Raw genomic sequence first — 21,708 nt, 5'->3', positions numbered from 1 at the left:
CAGTTTACTCATCTGTTGGTGGGGGAAACGCTTTCAGAGTTGGAAAATAGATACATCTTAATCTTGATCTTGACCTTTTGTCTTTTCCCCCCTGTTTCTTATCTGAAATAAAAAACAGGAGTTTTCTATTTCTGAAATATTCTGAAATAGAAAACAGGGGTGGGGAGGGGGAGATTTATTGGAGACGAATAAAACAGCACTCCTTCAGGATGTGGGTTAGTAAAAAAGCAGAGGAACTGGAGGCTAGTCTAGTTCTGTGCCCACCTTAGGGCGTAGGTTTTCCTAGAAAAACCCTGGCTATGCAAACACTTGGAAAGCGTATGGTCAAATGTAGGTATTTATTTATTTATTTATTTACCTAAACAAGTAACTTTTATTTTATTATTTTTAAATTTTTATTTATTTGTTTTAAAGAACTCTCCACACCCAAAGTGGGGCTAGAACTCTTAACCCCAACTACTGACTACTGAATGAGCCAGCCAAGCATCCCTCAAATGCTTTTAAAATGAGGTCTAAGTCTCCATAGTGCGGGAGGAAGCCATGCTCTTGGAAAGCCCTGGTGAGGAATTTCCACAACCAAACTCCAGCCACCGTGGAGAAAACAAGCTGAGAATAAGAACCCAGGACTTTTCAAATATTGGAGGCCCCAGAGATAAAGAGAATGCAGTTTTCTTAAGCATACAAAAGATTGCCAAAGAGGTGCTTAATAATAGCTGAGTTTAAGGGAAAGAACATCTCCATCTGTTTCTACTTCTTAAAAATTTCCTTTCTTATGATGTTGATATATTATTGAAACTCAGATGGTGAAATAAAACAACTTATGCAAAAATTCTAAGACAATTAGCTTTCTAGGGCAAAATAATAAGTTCTATCTCACTTTCACCAGTTGTTAACTGAAACTGCTGGGTCTGATAAACATTAATAGTCTCTTTCACAGGCTCCATTTCTTTTTATCTTATTGAATTCATTTCTTCACTCCACAAATACTCATTGACTATCTGGCTGAATGTACAAGGAAGAAATAATTAGCTTCCCCAGAGCTGGTCTTCTAGTCTTAACTCTATTGTGCATCGCGAAGATCCACAAGGAGAAACTAAAGAAGGAATTGCAAGATCAAAGTGCCCTTTGGAATTCAGAAAAGAACATCAGAGGTGGTAACAGTGATTGTGGACTCTAGGTTTTCCTCTCTTTCCTGGGCACACAGACGGAGGACATTTCAGTTGCCGTGCCTTTAGCTATGGCCACAGAACTGAACTCCAGTCAATGGAATGAGATGTTACATTCGTCACTTTCAAGCCTGACCCATAAAAGCCTCCCACACAAGGATGAGCTCTTTTGCTCATCCAGCTGGCTGAAATTGAAAGGAGCTCATGTGTTGAAGATGACGGAACCTCCATCAGCCTGGATCCCTGCGTGACCGCACAGAAGCCTGCCCTGTTCCCCCATCCAGGGCTAGTAGGAGAACACAAAATACATTTCAGTTATGTTGAGTCATTATACACTGGGGAGTGTGCTGTTTCAGCGGTTATCCTAGTTTAACTAATACATATGGCAACTAGGTCTTCAAATTTGGGGCCCGTAAGAAGGAACAGTAGAGAGAGATTGAACAGCGGCAGACGCTTTTAGTATTTGTCATAAAAGGTTTCAAAGGGCTTGGGGTTCTCATTCTGATGATCTCAGGGCCGTGCTTTCTTGTAGGATCATCGTTATACTCTTCTTGGCCTTAGTTCTTCCATGCAAAAGAGAGTTTTATGTATACATATATAGATAAATACGGATACAGATGTATCCGTATTTATTTATTTATTTGACAGACTGAGATCACAAGTAGGCAGAGAGACAGGCAGAGAGAGAGAGGGAAGAAGGCTCCCTGCTGAGCAGAGAGCCCAATGTAGGACTCGATCCCAGGACCCTGAGGTCATGACCTGAGCAGAAGGCAGAGGCTTTAACCCACTGAGCCACCCAGGCGCCCCAATACAGATTTTTTTTTAAGGTGAAGTATAACCATTATGGTCCAAAAGGATAGCAACCTACTGAACTCCTTCAAGGGCAAATGGAGATGTAAAAGCAGAATCTAAGGCATCAGGAGGAACCTGGTTTTCTGTATGTGTTCCGCCAACCCAAGCCTGTTAGGGGGCCCACAGTAATGTCAGACACCTGCCCCTTGAGCCTTACCCCAGCCCTGGGCCAATGGGAGCGTGGCCTCCGAATAAACCAGGAATTGACAATCTATATCATTGTGCGAGTGGGCTCTGGAAATAGGTTCTCTTCAGCAGTCTTAGCCTTCGGTTAGGATGCCTTGTTTGAAAGCGATAATAAGCCAAACCCAACTGATTGAAACTAATAGGGAATTTACTGATAAACGCAAGTGCAAACCCCAGGGGCAGGAGGTTAGTGGATTCTAGGACGGCAGCGATGACATTATGACCTGGTCTCCCTCTGCTTCTCCTCTTTGTTCAGCTCTTTTTCATCCTTCAGACTCCTCTCCACATGGTGACAAGACGGCTACAGCCACCATCAGCTCCCTAAGGTGACCGGTCTGCTCCAAGCCAATCTCATTGGCCAGGGAGGCGGAGTGCAGTGATTGGCCAGTTGGGGTCACATGGCCTACTCAGGAGGCTAGATGTGAGGACTCTTTGTGGAGCTTAGAGTATGGTGGAGGTAGCTTCCCAAGGTAATATCAAGGGCTATTACCCAAAATAAGGAGATGGGTGCCAGGAAGGCAAACTACCCTGGGTAATTCCAGTCAAAGTGCTATGCTATACCTTTATGTTTCTTTGCTCTCTGTGGTGCTAACGCACCTCCCTGACTTTTTTAGAACCTGGGGAGGGGAGACTGGAGCCCTAGCTCGAAACTCCAGCTGCAGGCTACAAATGCTGTCCCACTTGCATACACCCTCACTTAGGGCTGGTTTCTAGGCTTTCCTAACCTGATGTGGGCTCCATACCCACAGGAGGTGTGTTGAGGGTAGGCGGGGTGGGGACAGCAGCTTTGGGCACTTGAGTAGAATTCCTCTTTTTTTTTTTTTTTTTAAATTTCTAAAAAATATTTTATGTATTTATTTGAGACAGAGAGAGGAGCTGAGTAGGGAAGCCAAGCAGGTACCCCAATTCGGGACTCATCCCAGGACCCTAGGATCAAGACCTGAGCTGAAGGCAGCCGCCAAACTGACTGAGCCACCCAGGTGCCCCTCTTTAGCAGAATTTCTGTCTATGCATTTTGCAGTTGGATTCTCTTACTTCTCCGCTGTCTGATCTCTCTTGTCGCCCATCTCCCATACACAGTCTGCCTGCCCCATCGGGCTGGGCTCCTTGGTTTTCAGCATCTGCCTAAATTCCACTTAGGTTTTGCTCATGCTCCTTTGGACTTAATTGTCAAGTTCCCAAGAAAGAAGTTTCCATCCCGTTGGTCTGGTAGTGTTTCTGGTTCCTACTTTCCCTCTTCTCCCAACCTCAGTCCCACCTGCTCACACAGGCAGCCCTGCTCGGCAGTCATCTGGAGAATCCATCAGACCCTGTAGGCTCATCAGATGTGAGGGTTGGAGAATAGCAACAGTCAAGCGTCCTCTGGACCTCCTCAGGCCAGGGGAACATGCTCCAGAATTGTGCTAGAACTCTGACCTTGTGACCCTTCTCTGGCCTTGGAAAGTGGGAAGACTGGTGCTGTTTGTAGCTCTGAGAATGAAATCATTTTTAAAGCACATGTCTGTAGCTAATCAGTGCACAGGCTTGAAAGCCACTCATGGACAGAAAACATCTTGAGTCCTGACCTAGGTGGAAAAAAGGAGAGGTATTGTGGGATCTCTCTTTCCCAGAGATCCATGGGAGGAGCCATCCTTCATGGCTCCTATCATCAATCTTGTGGAAATTCAGGATACTTCAGTGGGTGGTCCCCCATGAAAACCTTCTTAAAGAAATTTTTGGATCTTAGAAAAAAAGGGAAATGTCTTCCTATTTGGAGATTGGTGAAAATAACAATAATGATAATGGCTGATAACTACTGAGCCATTTCTATGTTCCAGACTAGGTTAGAAACCTTTTCTATATCTCACTGCACTGAATCTTTACAACACCTGCATGAAATGAGTATTATAACCCTTACCCTTTATAGATAAGAGAATGAAAGCGTGAAAAGGCAAAATAATGTGTCCATGGTTACACACCTAGTAAGTGACAAAAACTAGGGTTCCAACACAGCTAGTCTGACACTAGGGGCTGTGCTTTTCACCTCTACATTATAGGGCTTCGTTTTAGAAGAGGCTTAGGTCATATAAAGGGCTTATACAGAGCAAGGGGCAGTCCCAGGTAGAACACTTCAAACCAAGCAGAAGCATCACCGAGAACAGGCAATAGGCTGTCAGGCTGGTCCTCACCTAAAGATCAGGCTCAGCCACTGTCCCATGCAGGGAGAAAGCAGGAGCACCAGCACTCAGAATCAGATTGCCAAGGTCAGAATAGCACAGGAGGCCTGAAGCTGGGTGGTCAGGGCTGGAGAGGAAGGTGATCTGCAAGGAAGAAATTGACCTGGCTCATTTCGTGCTGGTGTTTCCCTCCTGTGTGTACGCTCGCTCATCGTTCGACCCCTTTGTACTCATAGACTCTGGACCTCAAAGCATCAAGCAGAGACTTTGCAGGAGGTTGAAGAGGGAGGCAGAGGTGGTCAGCTGGGGTGTGAGAGACGCATCGAAGTATTTTCTGCACAGAGCACACCCCCGAGGGACCACGCAGTACCTGGGGAACTCACGGAGACCGAAGGTGTATGGCAGAAGAGAGAAATAGGAAGCAAGAAAATGAGAATGAAAAGAGGAAGGAGGGCAAGGGTGGAAAAACAGAAACGGACGTGGCCAGAGGTCATACTCATGCTTTGACGATGATTGCTGTCTTTCCTCGGTGCTGCCTGTGAAGGAAGAGGAGGACCTGGGTGGGGCGGTGGGGGGGGGGGCAGGCTGTGCCTTTCAACCTGGGCTTCCTTCCCCTATTCTGTCCACTCTTTTTAATGCAGTTTTGAGTACAAAATGTCTCTCCCTAGGCAGGAAGAGCTTCAGTAATGAGATGCCCAGAGTTAGTCATGACACTCAAACTTCTTGCTGGAAAGAAATATATATATATTTTTATGTCATCATAAAACTACCCAGCTCACCTAGGTCTGCTGTGGAAATGGTGGCTCCGAGGACAGAGGGGAGATGAGAGCCCTTGACCTGGAGTTAAGGCAAAGGGGAGGGTTGGGGACACCTTCTCTCTCCCAGCCAGTGTTAAACTGGCCTTTCTGCTGTGCCCGAGTTAGTGGGAAGTGACACATGGCTGTTAGGGAGGCAAAGGAGGAGTCAAATGGGGGTTCCTGGCCTGGTCCAGTCACACCCAGAGGAATAAAGCCTGTGCAAGTGTCCCAAAGACAGGTTCTCCCTCTGGGGAAGGAGAAGGAGGTGTGGGTGCAAAGGGCCACACATCCATGAGCAGCTGCCCTGAACCCTCATTTCCCCGGAGCGACTTTTCCAAGCTCCTGTCCTATAGCTCTATGAAGCCCAGGCTGGTCTGCCAAGCTCCGTCCCCAGACCACTCCCTCAAAGCAGAGGCAGGAAGACCTCTGGCCAAATGTTGCTTGGTCATTTCTGAGTCATCTTGGATGACGGCCCATCTCCAAGCCTCTGTTGCCTCATCCGAGAGCTGGGGGAAATAGTGTCCATCTACCCGTGCTCCAAGGCTCAGAGAAGGTGAACACAGTGCACCACCTGCAAAGCTCAAAGCATTTTATGTACAGATATATTACACAGTCGTCACTCACGGAGCCTACATGATAGTGTTCAGGAAACTTTTCTTTCCAGAGATGCAGCTCTGAAGGTCTTTCTCACCTAAGCCCTGGAGACACAGAGACGAATAAGGCAGGTGACTGCCCTCCAGGGCACACGACGAGCAGGTGAGACAAGAGAGGCAAACATCTGATTAGAATCAGTGAGATGAATGTGCCACTCTGGAAGCTCTCAAGAGAAAACAGTATCTACCCAGGGGATATTGGAGGTCAGCGTATGACCTGGGTAATGATTGGTAAAGGAGGGACATTTTAGGAAGAGGGGAGCCCATGAACAAAAAGTAGGGACTGCACATGACCCAGAATATTGGGAACATGATGAATGGTCTGAAGGGTTGGTGAGGGCAGCCCACGATGGGAGCAGCAAGAGGGAGGCAAGGAAGGAAAGCTGATCAAGACTGAGAAGTGGCTAACAGAACTGAAAGGAATCCCATAGAACAACACAAGAGGACATTTTGTAATGGAAACATTCCATATTGGCACTTTCCAATATGGCAGCCACTGGCCACATGTAACTATTGAACATTTAACATGTAGCTAGTATGACTGAGGAATGAAATTTTTAGTTTTATTTCATTTCAATATACATTTAGACAGCCCTGGATGGCTGGTGGCTACGATACTGGAGAGCTCAGCCATTGAACTTCCGATGGTAACTTTAAGTATGTGGAGGGACCCCTTAATGCCCTACCTCGGGCAGTTCCATAAAACAAGAGCTCCCACGCCAGCCTTTGTCGTGGTTGTGCTGTCAATTGTAGGAGCTGGGTTGAGATACAACCTGTTTCCTAGTCTCTAAGCTGTACATCTGCCTAGAGGAAGGCGGGCAGCCTCTTCCACTTCTTCCTAAGGCATCACGTGGGCTGGCAGCCCCGCTTCCGGCTTCCTCTCTGCTCCTGCTTCCTGGGCCAGGTGAGCACAGGGAGTGACTCAGGCCCCGCATGCTGGGTGTTGTCTGTTACTGGTAGCGTTGGTCAAAGTTGGTGGGCTGATTTGGATTTTTTTGCTGTTGTTTATTTTTAATTTTTTAACTTTTAAAAAAGATTATTTATTTATTTATTTCTGAGAGAGCAAGAGCCAATACAAGTGAGGGGACGGAGAGAGGGAGAAGCAGACTCCCTGCTGAGCCGGGAGTCCCATGTGGGGCTCCATCCCAGGACTCTGGGATCATGATCTGAGCCTAGGGCAGATGCTTAACCCACTGAGCCACCCAGGTGCCCCCCCCCCGCCCTTTTTTAAAAGATACACAGTGTTGGCCCAGGCAGGGTTTAAAAAATATTTTTGAATTATTAGCCTACATTTAAAACCAGGTGAATTCTCTCAGAAATCCAGAATTGCTATCTTTTCTGGTCCTGTAAATCCACCAGGCAGCAAGGACCTGAAGCAAAGTAGTGCCTGATCTGGCCGCAAAGAGCAACAGAGGGGGTGAGAGAGGTGGAAATCTCAGAAACTTCTCAGCTAAAGCCATCAAACTGGATCCCGAAGTTACAGAAGCTGCTGTTAATACATCCTTTTCATAATTCATAATTGCTTATTTATAAGGACTTGAAAGTTTTGGTGTATAGAGGAATAAACAAAATAAAGATCTTTGAGATTGGGGCACCTGGGTGGCTCAGTAGGTTAAACCTCTGCCTTTGGCCTGGGTCATGATCTCAGGGTCCTGGGATCAAGCCCCACATCTGGCTCTTCAGGGAGCCTGCTCCCCCCCCCCCCCGCTTACTTGTGATCTCTCTCTGTCAAATAAACAAATAAAATCTTTAAAAAAAAAAAATCTTTGAGATCATTTGGTTGAGCCGATTCGTTTTACAGATGAATGCTGTGGTCCCAAACCACAGCAGCCTGCAAATAAAGGCTTGGAGGTAGGAACCCAGCAGGATTTGATGAACTCCCTCAGTTCCTGCTTTGGGAGGGCTCCAGACCTGTCCACCCCTCCCCTCAAGGCCTCGATAGTCTGGGGAGCAAATCCCCAGGAATGTTTTGTGGACTCACACATGCTGAGGGCACAAAGATGTTTTTGCTATCCAACACGTAATAGGCATTCAAGGAATGGGTTCGATGAAGGGATGTGTGAGAGAGTCTGTGAATGACTTTAACATTGGACCCGGTTTCTTTCTACATATTATTATCTTCAGTATATAATCTACTTCAATTCCTATTAATGAATTTGGACAAAATACTAATATCTGTTTTAGTTAGAATCTGTTCTCTTAAAAACAGATACAAGGCAAGGTTGCTTTGATTCAGAGATGTGGATTAGAGCGTCAGGCTTCTATTTTTTTTTCTGGATATATTTTGTAGTCTCGTAAAGTACTAATATTTTTATTGCCTCCAAATAAAAACTAAGCAAAGTTTAACTGTTATTCCATGGAAAACCAAGAAAAAAAAAGATTGGGTAGTGTTGTCTGAAACCAAGGCAACCAAAACTGGCCCTTTCCACGGGGTTTTTGTGAAGCCATCTTTGCTTACAATCGAACAGCTGGCCCCAGGACCTTGTGTCTTGCTGGTCTGCAGATGTTTCAAGGAAAAGCCTTTGATGCAATTTTCATTCCCTTTTACTACAGTTCTCTTGTCCTAGGACTCCACTGGGGGAGCCATAATTGTCCTCAGAAACACCTCCAACCTCCCTCTGTCCACTGTTAGTTAGTCCTTGTCCTTGAATGAGATGAATGTCACTCAACTTTGCCTCTCCTTGGGACAGGGAGCTTGATCCTGCAATTAATTCAGTCCCGGGTGGGAGAGGGTGCCCCATGGGTCCTCCAGACTGGTTCAGACTTGTCTGCCCCCCGTTTAAGTTACCTTGTTTGATACGTAAAGATGGTAAACACATCAGAAAGAGAACGAGACAAGAGCTTGGCTCTTCGCTGCTGTCTGGTGGAGCTTCTCGGTTAGTTAGTGTTAGGCTCCACTTAACAGGAAGACATCCCTGGTCTTGATCCCCATCCTAAAACCAGCTCTGACACTTTGATAGCCTTTGCCAATTACAAGGTTTGTTTTTTGTGTTTTGTTGTTTGTTTTTGTTTTTGTTTTGTTTTGTTTTTTTCTCCATAAACATCAACAGGCTAGAGAGAAATCTCCACTGTGAAAACCTGCCTTTTAATATTTTAAAAATAAGTCTCCGGTGCACTTTAGGGCAGAGGGACAATAAATTACAACTCACTATGTGCCAGCAGTTACACCAGTTGTATATCTTATTAAATCCTTACAAGGGCCTGAAGAGGATCTTAATCGCCCCCATTTAGAGATGAACAGTAGAGGCGAAGAGAGGAAATGGATTGCCCAAGTAACGGGCAGAGCCAGAATGCAAATCCAGGTTTTTCTAACTGCAATGCTTGTGTCCTTAGTGTTGCTCTTCCAGAGAGATCATTTTTCTTTTTTTCTCATTTATTTATTTAAAAGATTTTATTTATTTATTTGAGAAAGAGAGAGAGCATGAGTAGGAGGGTGGGTGGGGGTGGGGAGGGGCAGAGGGAGAGGGAGAAGCAGACTCCCTGTTGAGCAGGGAGCCCAACTCAGGGGCTCTATCCCAGGACCTTGGGATCATGACCTGAGTCAAAAGCAAATGCTTAACCCATTGAGCCACCTACGTGCCCCTGTTTTTTTCTGTAAAACACCCCAAATCATGCAATATAGTTGGCCTCTGCGTTACCACTGGGATCTCACAAAGCACCCTATTCCCACCATAGTCAGATGCTCTGAATAATGCACATACCGTTAACCTGGAAAAGGAAAACCTACCATCTGAACCATGCTGGGAGAGAGAAAACCCTCAGAACCCCAAAGCAATTGTCAGCCCGTGATAAATGCCATCAGATCACCCAGCCCAAGGCTCAGCCTCAAACCTTCTGCAGGGTGTCTCTCTGAAGATAGCCCAAAAGGTCTCATAGCTTCCTGGTTGTTAAAACAGCAACTACAGTAGCAGGAATTGAGACCTACAGATCAGTGGGGTAGAAATGAGGAAGGAAATGGCATGCTGAATGACGCTTTCCTCCCCAGCTTGCCCTATTCTTTCTAGATCGAGCCCAGAACTTGCCTAGTTCCAGTGGGATGATTTGATCAAATGCCACACATTTTCTATGCATTTCAAGGCTGTTCAAATCTCCATGTATTTTTAAGTCTGGGGGGAGGTGGAATTCCGGGACATTGTACGTCTAACTCTGCTAGGCTGACTGGACACAGATAACCCCTCAGGAAGGCTTTCCTGAGGATTTGCTCCCTGGAGGGCAAAGCAGGGGTGATTCCTTGTCGCCTCCTTTTCCAAGCACACAGGGTGCTCCTTAGTTGCGGGGGAGGTAGTGTAGAGGAGATCTCCATCCCCAACCCTCCACCCCCAAGGGCCCTCGTGGTTTCAGGCTTCTGCACTGGGGCAAGAGGGAAGGTCTCGTTTGCTGTGGTCCCATCTGCCATCACTGCATCCTCGTACTCTCTGCCCCTAACCACTCTCCTGGGAACCACCCTCACTTTCCATGTGCCTGGATTATAGCTTTCCTCTCTCTACCACCCCTCAGAGGCCGAAGCAGCGGCCAGAAGGGCGGTGCATTTCCTTTCCTTGTTGAACTACTGACTGCCGCGGCTAAGCCATCCCAGGTCCTACTCATTAGAGGGCACAAGAGAAAGAGAAAGCAGGAGTGAGTGGGGCTGCAAAGACTGTTGTTGCATGGTTTCCCTTGAGCCCCAGAAATAGAAAACCAGACTTCCGACTCACAGAGCTGCCGCGCAAACCACCAGACCACACTGCCAGATAAGAAAAATGCTAGATTGTGTCGTAACTCCAGCTCTAGTTTCTGAAAATGGCCCTGAACGTCAGACAGCTTCGCCATGATCCTAAGATTCAGAGAAAGTGGAAAAGGGTGGACAAAAGGATCAGGCAGTCCTCGACTCTGGCATCAATTTATTTTCAATAAAGCAAAGCAAACATTATGATGTATTGGTCATGAGTTAACTTTCTGAATTGCAGGTAGAAGGAAATGAACTGGATATCAACAAGCATGGAGACAGGGAATCCACTAGCGAGAAAACGTCTCCTTGGCCTCTGCAGTTCATGCACGTTCCTGTATTGAGTACCGACTGTATACCAAGCCCTGAGCTTGGTGCTGAGGATTCAAAGAGGCTGAGACATGGCAGAAGGAGGCTGGACTATATTCAGATTTGCCCAGATTCCAACTTTTGTGCTCAGCACTACCTCCACCATGGAAATAATTTTGCTTCATTCTCCCAGAGCAGCCCCGGCAGGCATCTGTGTTGTCAGCGTTGCAGGAAGAGTGATGGCCACGGTGTTGACAAGCTCCTAATTGGAAGGTAGGAGGTGCCGCCAGAGATCAGCTATAAAAGATATCTCTGGGCCAGGGTGGGCTGCTAATGCTGGAAGAGACTCGGGGTGAGGCCTGGTGAGCTGTCACCCTAGGATGGGGCCTGGCCCCTCAGACAGATGGTGCTGGTGGTGGGAGGCAGCTGACAGACAAGGCCCAGGCCAGGAAGCAGCCATTTCAGGAACCTCAACAGTCACATGCACACCAGGCCTTCAAGAGCCAGTGAGCGTGAGGGGAGGGAGCACGGAGAAAGGAGAGCCTGGAGTGGCCCCAGAGCCCGGGATCCAAGAGACAGGACAGCAGAGAAGCTGATAAGAACCTGATGGGAAAGGCAAGGGAAAGGAGCTACAGGAGTCTGCTTTATCCAGTGCTCTCTACGGCTTATGAGCGACTTTATGCCTGTAATTGTTCAGGGCCCCGAGGGGTTCGAAAGAAGAACCAGCTTAGAATTTAATATCTAATTAGGAGGTGATCAAATCCAGGCCTGAAATTCTCACCGGGTGAACCCACACGGCACTCGTTACGCAATAGCGACAATTGTGCAAGCCCTTTCCTTGCATTATCTCGTGTAACCCATCCGGCAACCCGACATAGCAGGTACAGAGGTCCCTGGTTTAGAAATGAGGGTGCTGAGGGTCAGAAAGACTGCATACCCCATACCCAGGTTGGCTGGCTCGTAGGTGGCAGATCCAGGATTCAAACCCAGGTCTGTGTGAGCCTAAATACGGTGCTGCCCTGAGCAAGAGGGAAAAGTAAGTATTGGCTGATGGTGCAGGGGAGAGAGAGAGAGTGATGAATGACCAAGGTTAAAGACGGCTTCTTGGGGTGCCTGGGTGGCTCAGTGGGTTAAGCCTCTGCCTTCGGCTCAGGTCATGATCTCAGGGTCCTGGGATTGAGCCCCGCATCGGGCTCTGCTCAGCAGGGAGCTTGCTTCACTCTCTCTCTGCCTGCCTCTCTGCCTACTTGTGATCTGTCTCTGTCAAATAAATAAATAAAATCTTAAAAAACAAAACAAAACAAAAAGATGGCTTCTTGCATTTGGAGGGTCTGCTGGAGCCGGTTCTAGATCCAGATCCAGAGCATTCTCTTACTTTCTGAGCCAGAGGCTGGGGGTCCGGGTTGGGATGCGGGCCTGTGGGGCTTGCTGTTGGGCACAGCGCAGAAGACCACCTCCCGAAGACCTAGGGATTCTGCACAGAACATGTCTGGTCTGAGAACTCACTGCGAGAGTGAAGGCTCCACCCTATCGGAGAGACGATCAGGCCACCACCAGACCCAGGGCTCCAAACCGGGGGTTTGCAACAGGCCTAGCTCACAACTGGTCTCGAGCAGAAGTAAGAAGGAAACACCCCCACCCCAACCCCGGCCCCAGGCCATGGAGCAGGCTCTGCTGTGCACAAGGGCCTGCGGGTGTCCTGGCAGACAGATGAGGTGGCACGGGGAGCGGGCACTGAGGTGCCAGGGCCTCCTGGGGAGGAACAGGTGCAAAGCAGGGCCATTAGCTGAGAGGGCGTGGGAGAGGCAGGCCACTGCCATCCGATCCAGGAAGCCCCCAGGACTGCATGGTCTGCTGGTGAGTAGGCTGGACCAACGCTCTGATGAATGTATGGCAAGGGAACTTCTCCTTCCTCAGAGGGCCAGAAGGGGTCATTACATTTGTCTTTTAAACTTTTTTTAAGCGATTTTATTTATTTATTTGACAGAGAGAGAGAAAGAGATCACAAGTAGGCAGAGAGGCAGGCAGAGAGAGAGGAGGAAGCAGGCTCCCGGCCAAGCAGAGGACACGATGCAGGACTCGATCCCAGGACCTTGAGACCATGACCTGAGCGAAAGGCAGAGGCTTAACCCACGGGGGCACCCAGGTGCCCTTCATTTGTCTTTTAAAAGAAAACTATTCTGGGGGCGCCCAGCATCTGCCTTCAGCTCGGGTATCAGGTATCAGCTCAGGTATCAGGATCTCAGGGTCCTGAGATCGAGCCCTGCATGGGGCTCCTGGCTTGCCAGGAAGCCTTCTTCTCCTTCTCCTGTTCGTTCTGTTTGTGTTCCCTCTCTTGCTGTCTCTCTCTCTCTCTGTCAAATGAATAAATAAATAACAATCTTTTAAAAATAAATAAATAAAAGAAAACTATTCTGAAAGGGGCATGAGCCCTTAAGCTCCTCACCCCCCTCCCCGGGTGTTCTGGGCAGTCGGGCTTCTGTCTGAGGGAGGAAGAGCTTCTGTTCACAGGCAGAGAAGTGGAGACCCCCTCCACCTGCCCCCAGGACTCAAACACTCACTGGGTGAGCAGGGTGCTTGTTAATGTCTTCGGGAACTACTAATTTACCATCTAATTTGTTCCTCTGCACCAGCCACAAAGGGAGACCACTCAGCTATTGTGATCCAAAAGAGAGGCTGGGGCTGGTGTTCACCATGATCTCCCCAGCAACTCTGTGCATGTGTGCGTGCGTGTATGTGTGTATGTATGTGTGTGTGTGTGTGTGTGTGTGTACACGACTTACGCAATGAAGGGGGGCTGGGGCACTGCCCTCACTAGCTTCTTCAAACACATTTGAATTCTGTAACAGAGTGCCTCAGAGAGGCCTCAGCCTCCAAGAAGGTTATAACTTGAAGGGTATCTTTTAAAAACCCAGGGTGCGTGGGGACAGGGGTCACACATTCCTACCACCCTGGAGACCAGCGAAGGGAGGCACATGCATGAGAGCATCTGCTCTGGACCAGTCATGGGGCTAGGGTTCCACGCGTCTTTTCTTGCAAACTACCCTTTGAAGTGGGTGCTGGGCTTTCATTGTTCCAGACTCCTGCCCCAATGTTTCTGGTTAGAGAAAACCCTTATTCCCGTAGATCCCCCCTGAAAAACCCGATCTCCTGGAAGGTGTTTTCTGACCTTATCAGTAAAGTTAGTGATGCTGTCCTTTGCACTCCCAGAAAACCATAGACTTTTTAGGGAGACGGCAGGCTCAGTGTCCTCATCGGTAACGGGCAACCGCGGGGTCATCCTGAGGATAAATGAAATAAATCGTGTAAGTGCTTGGAGTAGCTGGTGCTCAGGCTTTGTTAGTCACTGTCGTTATTGTTCATAACAGTACTGGTAATATCACTTCATGACTTGCCATGAGCTGTCAGCCCCTTGAGGGTAGGGCTAGTGCGCGCTCTGTTCATTGTCCTGCACCCAGAGCCTAGGGATGTTTGGCACATGGTACGCACTCATTTCCTAGCTGGCGAATGAATCAGTAAGAAGGACGTGTTCGCCTCCTCCTTGCTCCTGTGAGCTCCTGAGGATGGGCCCTTATCTGACCCGTTTCTGTATTTCTAATGTCACCACTTCATCTGTCACAACCCGAGAGCTCAGCGACTGTGGAACACATGAACATGGTGGTGAGATGCTGTCGCTCAGCCGGGGCCTGGCCCGGAGTCTGGCTGTGCGCCCAGCTCCGCGCTCTGGTCGGCTGGTGGTTAGCTCCCGCTCCATGAATTCAGTAAATCTTCCCTTGACACTCCACCCCTGGAGTGGGGTGGATGTCTTGTTGATTTTGATTGTGTCTTGTTGATTTTTAAGTCCTTAGTGTCTAACACAGCACCTGGCATACAGGAAATGATCGAATGGCCACCCATGGACACTTAGGTCCAACGAGACTCAAAGGAAAACCTGAGTCCAGAAAGAATTTGTCATTCCCCACCCCCCATCACCTTCCAAACCTGTTCTTCCCCTAGAAGTGCCCCATGTCTGTTGATTAAAGACCTGGTTTCTGGGATGCCTGGGTGGCTCAGTTGGTTGAGCGACTGCCTTCAGCTCAGGTCATGATCCTGGAGTCCCAGGATCTAGTCCCACACTGGGCTCCCTGCTTGGCGGGGTGTCTGCTTCTACCTCTGACCCTTCTCCCTCTCGTATATTCTCTCTCATTCTCTCTCTTTCAGATAAATAAATAAAACCTTAAAAAAAACAAAAATAAAACCTGGTTTCTTGGGGCACCTGGCTGGCTCAATTCATAGAGCATGTGACTCTCGATCTCAGGGTGGTAAGTTCAAGCCTCTACTTTGGGTGTAGAGATTACTTAAAAAATAAAATCTTAAAAAAAACAACAACGACAACAAGAAAAGTCATGATTTCTTTGTTACCAAGGTCTAAAACTCCTCGGGGGTGCTATATCCTAATGGAGAAGAACCGTCTTTATGGTCAGACTTTTCTGGGCTTGAATCCTAGCTTTGTCCACTACTGGCTGCCCCCTGGACAAATTGTTTACCCCTTCTGTTCCTCAGTTTCTGCTTCCATCAAATCAGGATTATAATACTATCCATCCATTCAGTAAACATTTATTAGGTATCTGTATGTGGTCGGAAATATCCTAGGCTCTAGAAATACGTAGATGTGAACCCAAAAACATTGCTCATGTCTGGATGGCAAACTCTAACCTAGAGAGGGAGGGAGAGAGAGGCTAGGCTAATAAGGCAGTAAACAAACGTATGTCCAATGTATGTCCAGTGGTGATATGCGGTGTGAAGGAAAAGGCAGTGGAGTGGTCAGGCCAGGCAGTGTCTTACTTGGGTGGTAAAGATTTCTAATAAGGAGACCCAACACCTGGGGAAGAATGTTCCAGGGAGAGGGAAGGAGCAAAGGCCCCAGAACTAGAGGTTGAGGAGTGACAAAGAGAGCCTGTGTGGCTGAAGCAGAGAGGTGAGAGGTGGGGGAGAGAGGACATGCAAATGAGTGGGACCAGGCATGGAGGGCCTCACGGGGGTTTGGCTCTTGCTCTGGGCAAGCAGGAGAGTTTTGAAAGGCTCCAGGCACAGGAGGGAGGTGACGTGACATGGGTCATAAAAGGATCCCTCTAGCAGCTGCATGGAGAATGCCTTGTGTGGATGGGGCAGGAGCAAGAGGCTAGTCACGTGTACCTCACCCACTTACTGGAAAATAAATAATATATTATATATTTGCCCCTGGTCGGGTGTGGCAGGGAGTAAGTGCTCCATCCGTGGGGCTGTTCTAGATGATTCTGGAGCTGCCCGGGCTGCTCCTCCCTGGTCTCCTGCAGACAAGCCTTGCCCAGTCATGCAGTGTCCCTCCTGCCCTTGCCCACCTGCTCATTCCCTCTGCCCCATACCTCCTTTCTTCAACCCTTCTCTGATGTTGAATGTCCTCAAGGAGCGGCCCCAAATCCCGCCCTCTCATCCCAATCCAACCCAATGAGACACCAGTCACATCCCCCCCCCCTCGAAAGCCCTCAAAGGATCAATAAATAGCTCATTAAAGGCACATTCTCGGAGGCTGACATTCAGGGTCTCCCCAATGCGGTGCTGCACTTACCATTCCCACTCCTTCTCTACTTCTCTCCCAGAAGTATTGAATCCTTGTGCAGAGAGAATTGGGTGTGGAAGAATGTCACTCCCAGCAGAGTGACTGGGGAGCCCTAACTGAACTCCCAGTGGCAAACCGATGATCATAGGCCCTTACCCCAGGTTCCCTGGGCCAGCCAGGAGGCCCCAGCCGTGGGAGACACGCATGCCTATGACTGGCTCACCCCTCCCACCACGGTCCCCTGGACTCCACAACCTTGTGTCTTCTCTTAGAGTTGCAAAAATGGCCCAGGGTTTCCCAAATCAGTTTCCTTATACTGCTTTAATCTCCCTCGAGACCTGCCTCTAGGGACCCGTCACTAGAACAAAATGCCCTCATCTGCCTTTACTAGTTCTGATGGGAGACCCGGGCTCCAGGGCGTGGATTCCCACGTTCAGCTTCCTGCCTGCACGGTTCCTGGGCTCCCCCCCTTACTCTATCCTTTTCCTGCCGGAGCTCAGTCCACGGAGGGTTGGTGCCTGGAGCCAAGGCAGAGAATCGCCCAGGACCTATCAGCCATAGACAGAATGGCAAAATCCCCAGTGCTACTTTTCTATCAGCCCAGAGAGCAGGCATCACCATCCCCTCAAACATCCTCCATGATGGGACTTGAGATAGCTTTAAAGACTGGTTAATTTCAGGCCCTTTTCACAGGGACGTACTGGCAGCACCTGGACTAACACATGTCACCATGTGGCTCTCGGAGAAAGGCAAAAAGCCAAAGCATTATTCTGCATTCTTCTTTTTTTTTTTTTTTTAAAGATTTTATTTATTTATTTGACAGACAGAGATCACAAGCAGGCAGAGAGGCAGGCAGAGAGAGAGAAGGGGAAGCAGGCTCCCTGATGAGCAGAGAGCCCGATGCGGAGCTTGACCTCAGGACCCTGGGATCATGACCAGAGACCCAATGCGGGGCTTGATCTCAGGACCCTGGGATCATGACCAGAGCCGAAGGCAGAGGCTTTAACCCACTGAGCCACCCAGGCGCCCCATTCTGCATTATTCTAAAATAGCATACCTGAGGTTATCTAATCCCATGACAGGACGCTGAAGCGAGGCCAGCCACCCAGAGCTGGGGGCTACGGATGCCCTGCAGCCTTATTATAAAGGGGAGCCCTGGGGCATCTGGGTGGCTCAGTTGATAAAGTCGGGTCATGATTCCAGGGTCCTGGGATCGAGTCCCACATGGGGCTCTCTGCTCAGCAGGGAGCCTGCTTCTCCCCCTTCCTCTGCTCCTCTCCCTCTTTGTGCTTGCTCTCCCCCCACCCCCCTCTCTGTGTCAAACAAATAAATAAAATCTTTAAAAAAAAAAAATGCAGCCCTGAATGCGGAGTCTAAACACTGGAAAATGTTCTTGTCGAACCTTTAGGTTATCACTAGCCGGCTGTGCCTGATCGGGCTACTGGCCTCGGTCTGGTGTGCCCCGTGCCAGGACACCTGGGCAGTATGGCACCCACGGTCTAATCTCTATCTGTGTGGTGCGCATAACTCTTCTCCCGCAGCACACAGGCCAGGCACGCTTCGTTACCCCAAGCAGCCACCAGGAGAGACAAAATGGAGCGTGGTCCCGCACTCTCAGCGCTCCCCCGCCCAGGATGTCTTTGCCCCAGCTCTCGTGGCCAGCTGGCTGCCTAGCGCGTAGGTCAGTGTCCCCTCATGCTCTCCTGCATTGTGCATCTTCGTGACAGCCTTCCCAGTACCAACACATGCCTCCATGACCTGGACGTGGCTCCAGAGTTGTTCTGGCCCAGGGATTCCGATAATGACCATGGCCCAGCCCACCAATGGTTCTCAGAGGATAAGGACCCTATCACCCACATCATCTTCCAACACCTCCTGCCGGAGCATAGGAATTTTCCCCACGAGGATCCCTCACTCACCAGTAAAGAGGTGAACACCAGACAGACCCCCAAAGTTATAACTCTGTCTTCCCCCATCCTCCCCACAGGGCACAATGAACCCCACTTCCACTATGACTAAGACTTCCCCTCCCAGACCTCCTCAAGCAAGCCTACTGCTTATGGCTAACCCCAGGTTAATCTGTATGTATACATGGTCAAGGCCACATCCCAATGGCTAGACCTCCCGCAATGTCAGGTATGCTCTGACCGCAGGAGCAAGCCACCCTCTTATTTGCACCATGCTGAGTGACCTCAAGCCCATGAAAAAGGCCCACAAAACCACCAGTGGGAATGCTTAGTCGAGGCTCCTAGGTCTTACCATGTGCTGTCCTGGACCAGAATGGACAGGACATTGACGGATGGTATCAATTCTGGTCCCTGACCCATGAGTCCAGATCATGCAAGTATCCAAAGGCATAAGGATGTGTTTGTGTCTTCCTAGGGCTGCACGGCATGTCAAGACCCGTGGCCCTGTGCTGGTCCACATACTAAAGAAACGTGAGTGATGGGGCACCTGGGTGGCTCAGTGAGTTAAGCCGCTGCCTTCGGCTCGGGTCATGATCTCAGGGTCCTGGGATCGAGTACAGCATCGGGCTCTCTGCTCATCGGGGAGCCTGCTTCCCTCTCTCTCTCTGCCTGCCTCTCTGCCTACTTGTGATCTTTCTCTGTCAAATAAATAAATAAAATCTTAAAAAAAAAAAAGAAAGAAAGAAAGAAAGAAACGTGAGTGATTAGAAACCCCAAAGGGAAGCTGGTCCGCCTGTGCCTCTCCTCTAGATAATCCCCTCCTCGTGGCCAAACTCCCTCGCACACTCTGCTAACTCTGACCCCCTCCTCCACATTTACCCGCCACCCCGTGATGGGACCCTGCTGGTCCCAGTCCCTAATTGGAGGTGATGAGCCATTTTCCTACCCACCACCCTGCAGATAATGGTGACACCTAGAGCTTGAGGATTGGGACTAAGGGCTCACAACTCGATTACACCAGGAAAATAGCAGAGGCAGCAGAGGAAATGTCCAAGGTTCTACAGGCCCATATGACAAACAGAGGCGGCCCTTGAGGGTTTCGCTGAAGGGCAAAAATCCCTAAGAGCCTGCCCGGCACATAACGCACCAGCTCCAGGTGGCTGGCTGCCCAGGAGCACGTATGTGCTCTCAGGGGAACTTCCTGCTCTATACGGATAAATAAAGTCATCCAAATCGCCCCACAAATGCAACACCAAACCCAAACCAAATTTTGCATGAAGTACTCTGAACTTCCCAGGAACTTGGATGTCCCCTGCAGGCTGATGTGACCTTGTCCCAAGGGGCCCTTCTTTCAGCATGGGGACGTGACATGCTGAGTAGGCTATGTCAAATGGGTACGGCCCACAGACAAGCAGATTAACAAAAGCCAGCCTGAAATTAATCTGCCTCCCTCCACCGCCTCCTGTATTTTTCAACAGGTGGGCTCCTGACCTATGTCTGTGTCCCCAGGATCAGGCTCTCTACTCCCACAAGTGTCAAGGAGTCCTCTTATCACTGGGCCCCTCACCCAGAGACTCCCCCAGTTTTGCCAATGCCAGAGACGGTAACAAACCTTTGAGTTGCTTGCAATCATGGCTCAGGTGTGGGGCATTTGGCCAACAGGTTGCCATTTTGGACCATAACTTTATCAAAAGAAAACCTGAACCTGTCATTATTCCATCGCTACCCAGGAAACACAGCACCAACCCTGACCCCATCCTAAGACCCTTACTGGGGCTGTTGCTGCTGGGCACACCTGCTCTGCTTACAGGCTTGGTGAGGGGAACTACCTTTGGAATCCCTAGCTGTTAATCCCTAATCAGTCCTTACAGCTCTGTGACCTGGAACAAGTTTCTTAGCCCTCCCGTGACTCAGTGTCCTCATCCATAAAGTTGTGGTCATGCTACTTAATTCATTAAGGTGTTGCAAAGAAAATGCAATTACCCACCCTAGGTAAAGCTCAGAGTGTAAGTCTGACACAAAGGAAATTTCCAGATATTCACTCAAGGGGCAATTAAATTTCTCCTTCCTGCAGAAAGCTTTCCATTCCTGTCCCTACTCTAATTTCTCTTTAATCCAATCAGATTGCATTTCTGGTCAGCCCCTCCCTATTAACCATGCACTAGTTCTCCATCACATTAACTTCTCAGGGAAAAGGTAAAGATCTGTTGGGGGGTGGGAGACTACGCTGTACCTGGCTCTCCCACTGATCTGCTGTGTCATCTAGCACTTAATTATCTTGGGACTGACTTTCTCTGGGATGGCCCATGCACCAACATTTCCACATCCCACAGCGTTGGGAGACACTGGTGTGTAATAATGATTCTCTTCCCCTAGAACCTGGCTCTAGACTCAGTATCCTTCTTAATATAACTTACTATTTATTATTATGTTATGTTAGTGGGCATATCTATGATGTCAGCTAATTTATCCAGTAAATATGTATTGAATACTAACAAGGTACTACCCTCTATTTAGCAGTCCGGAGACAAAACTTTGAGTACCTTGTCCCTGCACTCAGGGGAAAGAAAGACAATAAGCAAATACACAAATAAGAAAATATCAGGGGGCCCCTGGGTGGCTCAGTGGGTTAAGCCTCTTCGGCTCAGGTCATGATCTCAGGATCATCTCGGGATCGAGCCCTGCACCGGGCTCTCTGCTCAGCAGGGAGACTGCTTCCCCAACCCCTCCTTTCTCTGCCTGCCTCTCTGCCTACTTGTGATCTCTCTCTCTGTCAAATAAATGAATAAAATCTTAAAAAAAAAAGAAAGAAAGAAAGAAAAAATATCAGGTAATGATAAGTACCATGATGAAAATACAATAGTGGTGTGTTGGTGTCTGGGGAAAAGTCTACTTTAGATTGGTGTCCAGAGAGAGACTCTCTAAGGCCCTTGAAGACTTTGATCTGGTCAACTTAGTGTGGGCCTGTGGACATGGGTAGTTAATAAGCAAATGTCAGAAATTTGGGAAACACTGACATGGTGGGTAAGAGTGAGAGTATGGAGTCCAAAGACCTACGTTCCGATCCCATTTCCCGCCCTTCTGTAGTTGTGTGACCCTGAGCTAGGTATTGAACTTCTCTGACCTTCAGTTTCCTTACCTATAAAATGAGATACTACTACCACTGATCTCAGAAGGTTGTTCTTAGGTTTAAATAAGATAAAACATATCAAATGCCTGGCACATAATACATGCTCAATAAAAGGTAGTTATCATTGGCAGCAGCAGGCCCATCTATCCATAACTGTAATCTTCTGTCTGAATTACTCAAAAGACAAATCCCACAAAAGCTACTTACTATGTAATTAATACAGCCTCTGAGTAGATTTCCACCTAATGAAACACTTCCTCTTGAAAAAT

This window comes from Mustela nivalis (genome assembly GCF_964662115.1).
Source record: "Mustela nivalis genome assembly, chromosome: 9".
NCBI lineage: Eukaryota > Metazoa > Chordata > Mammalia > Carnivora > Mustelidae > Mustela > Mustela nivalis.
Note: the sequence above shows the minus strand (reverse complement) of the source record.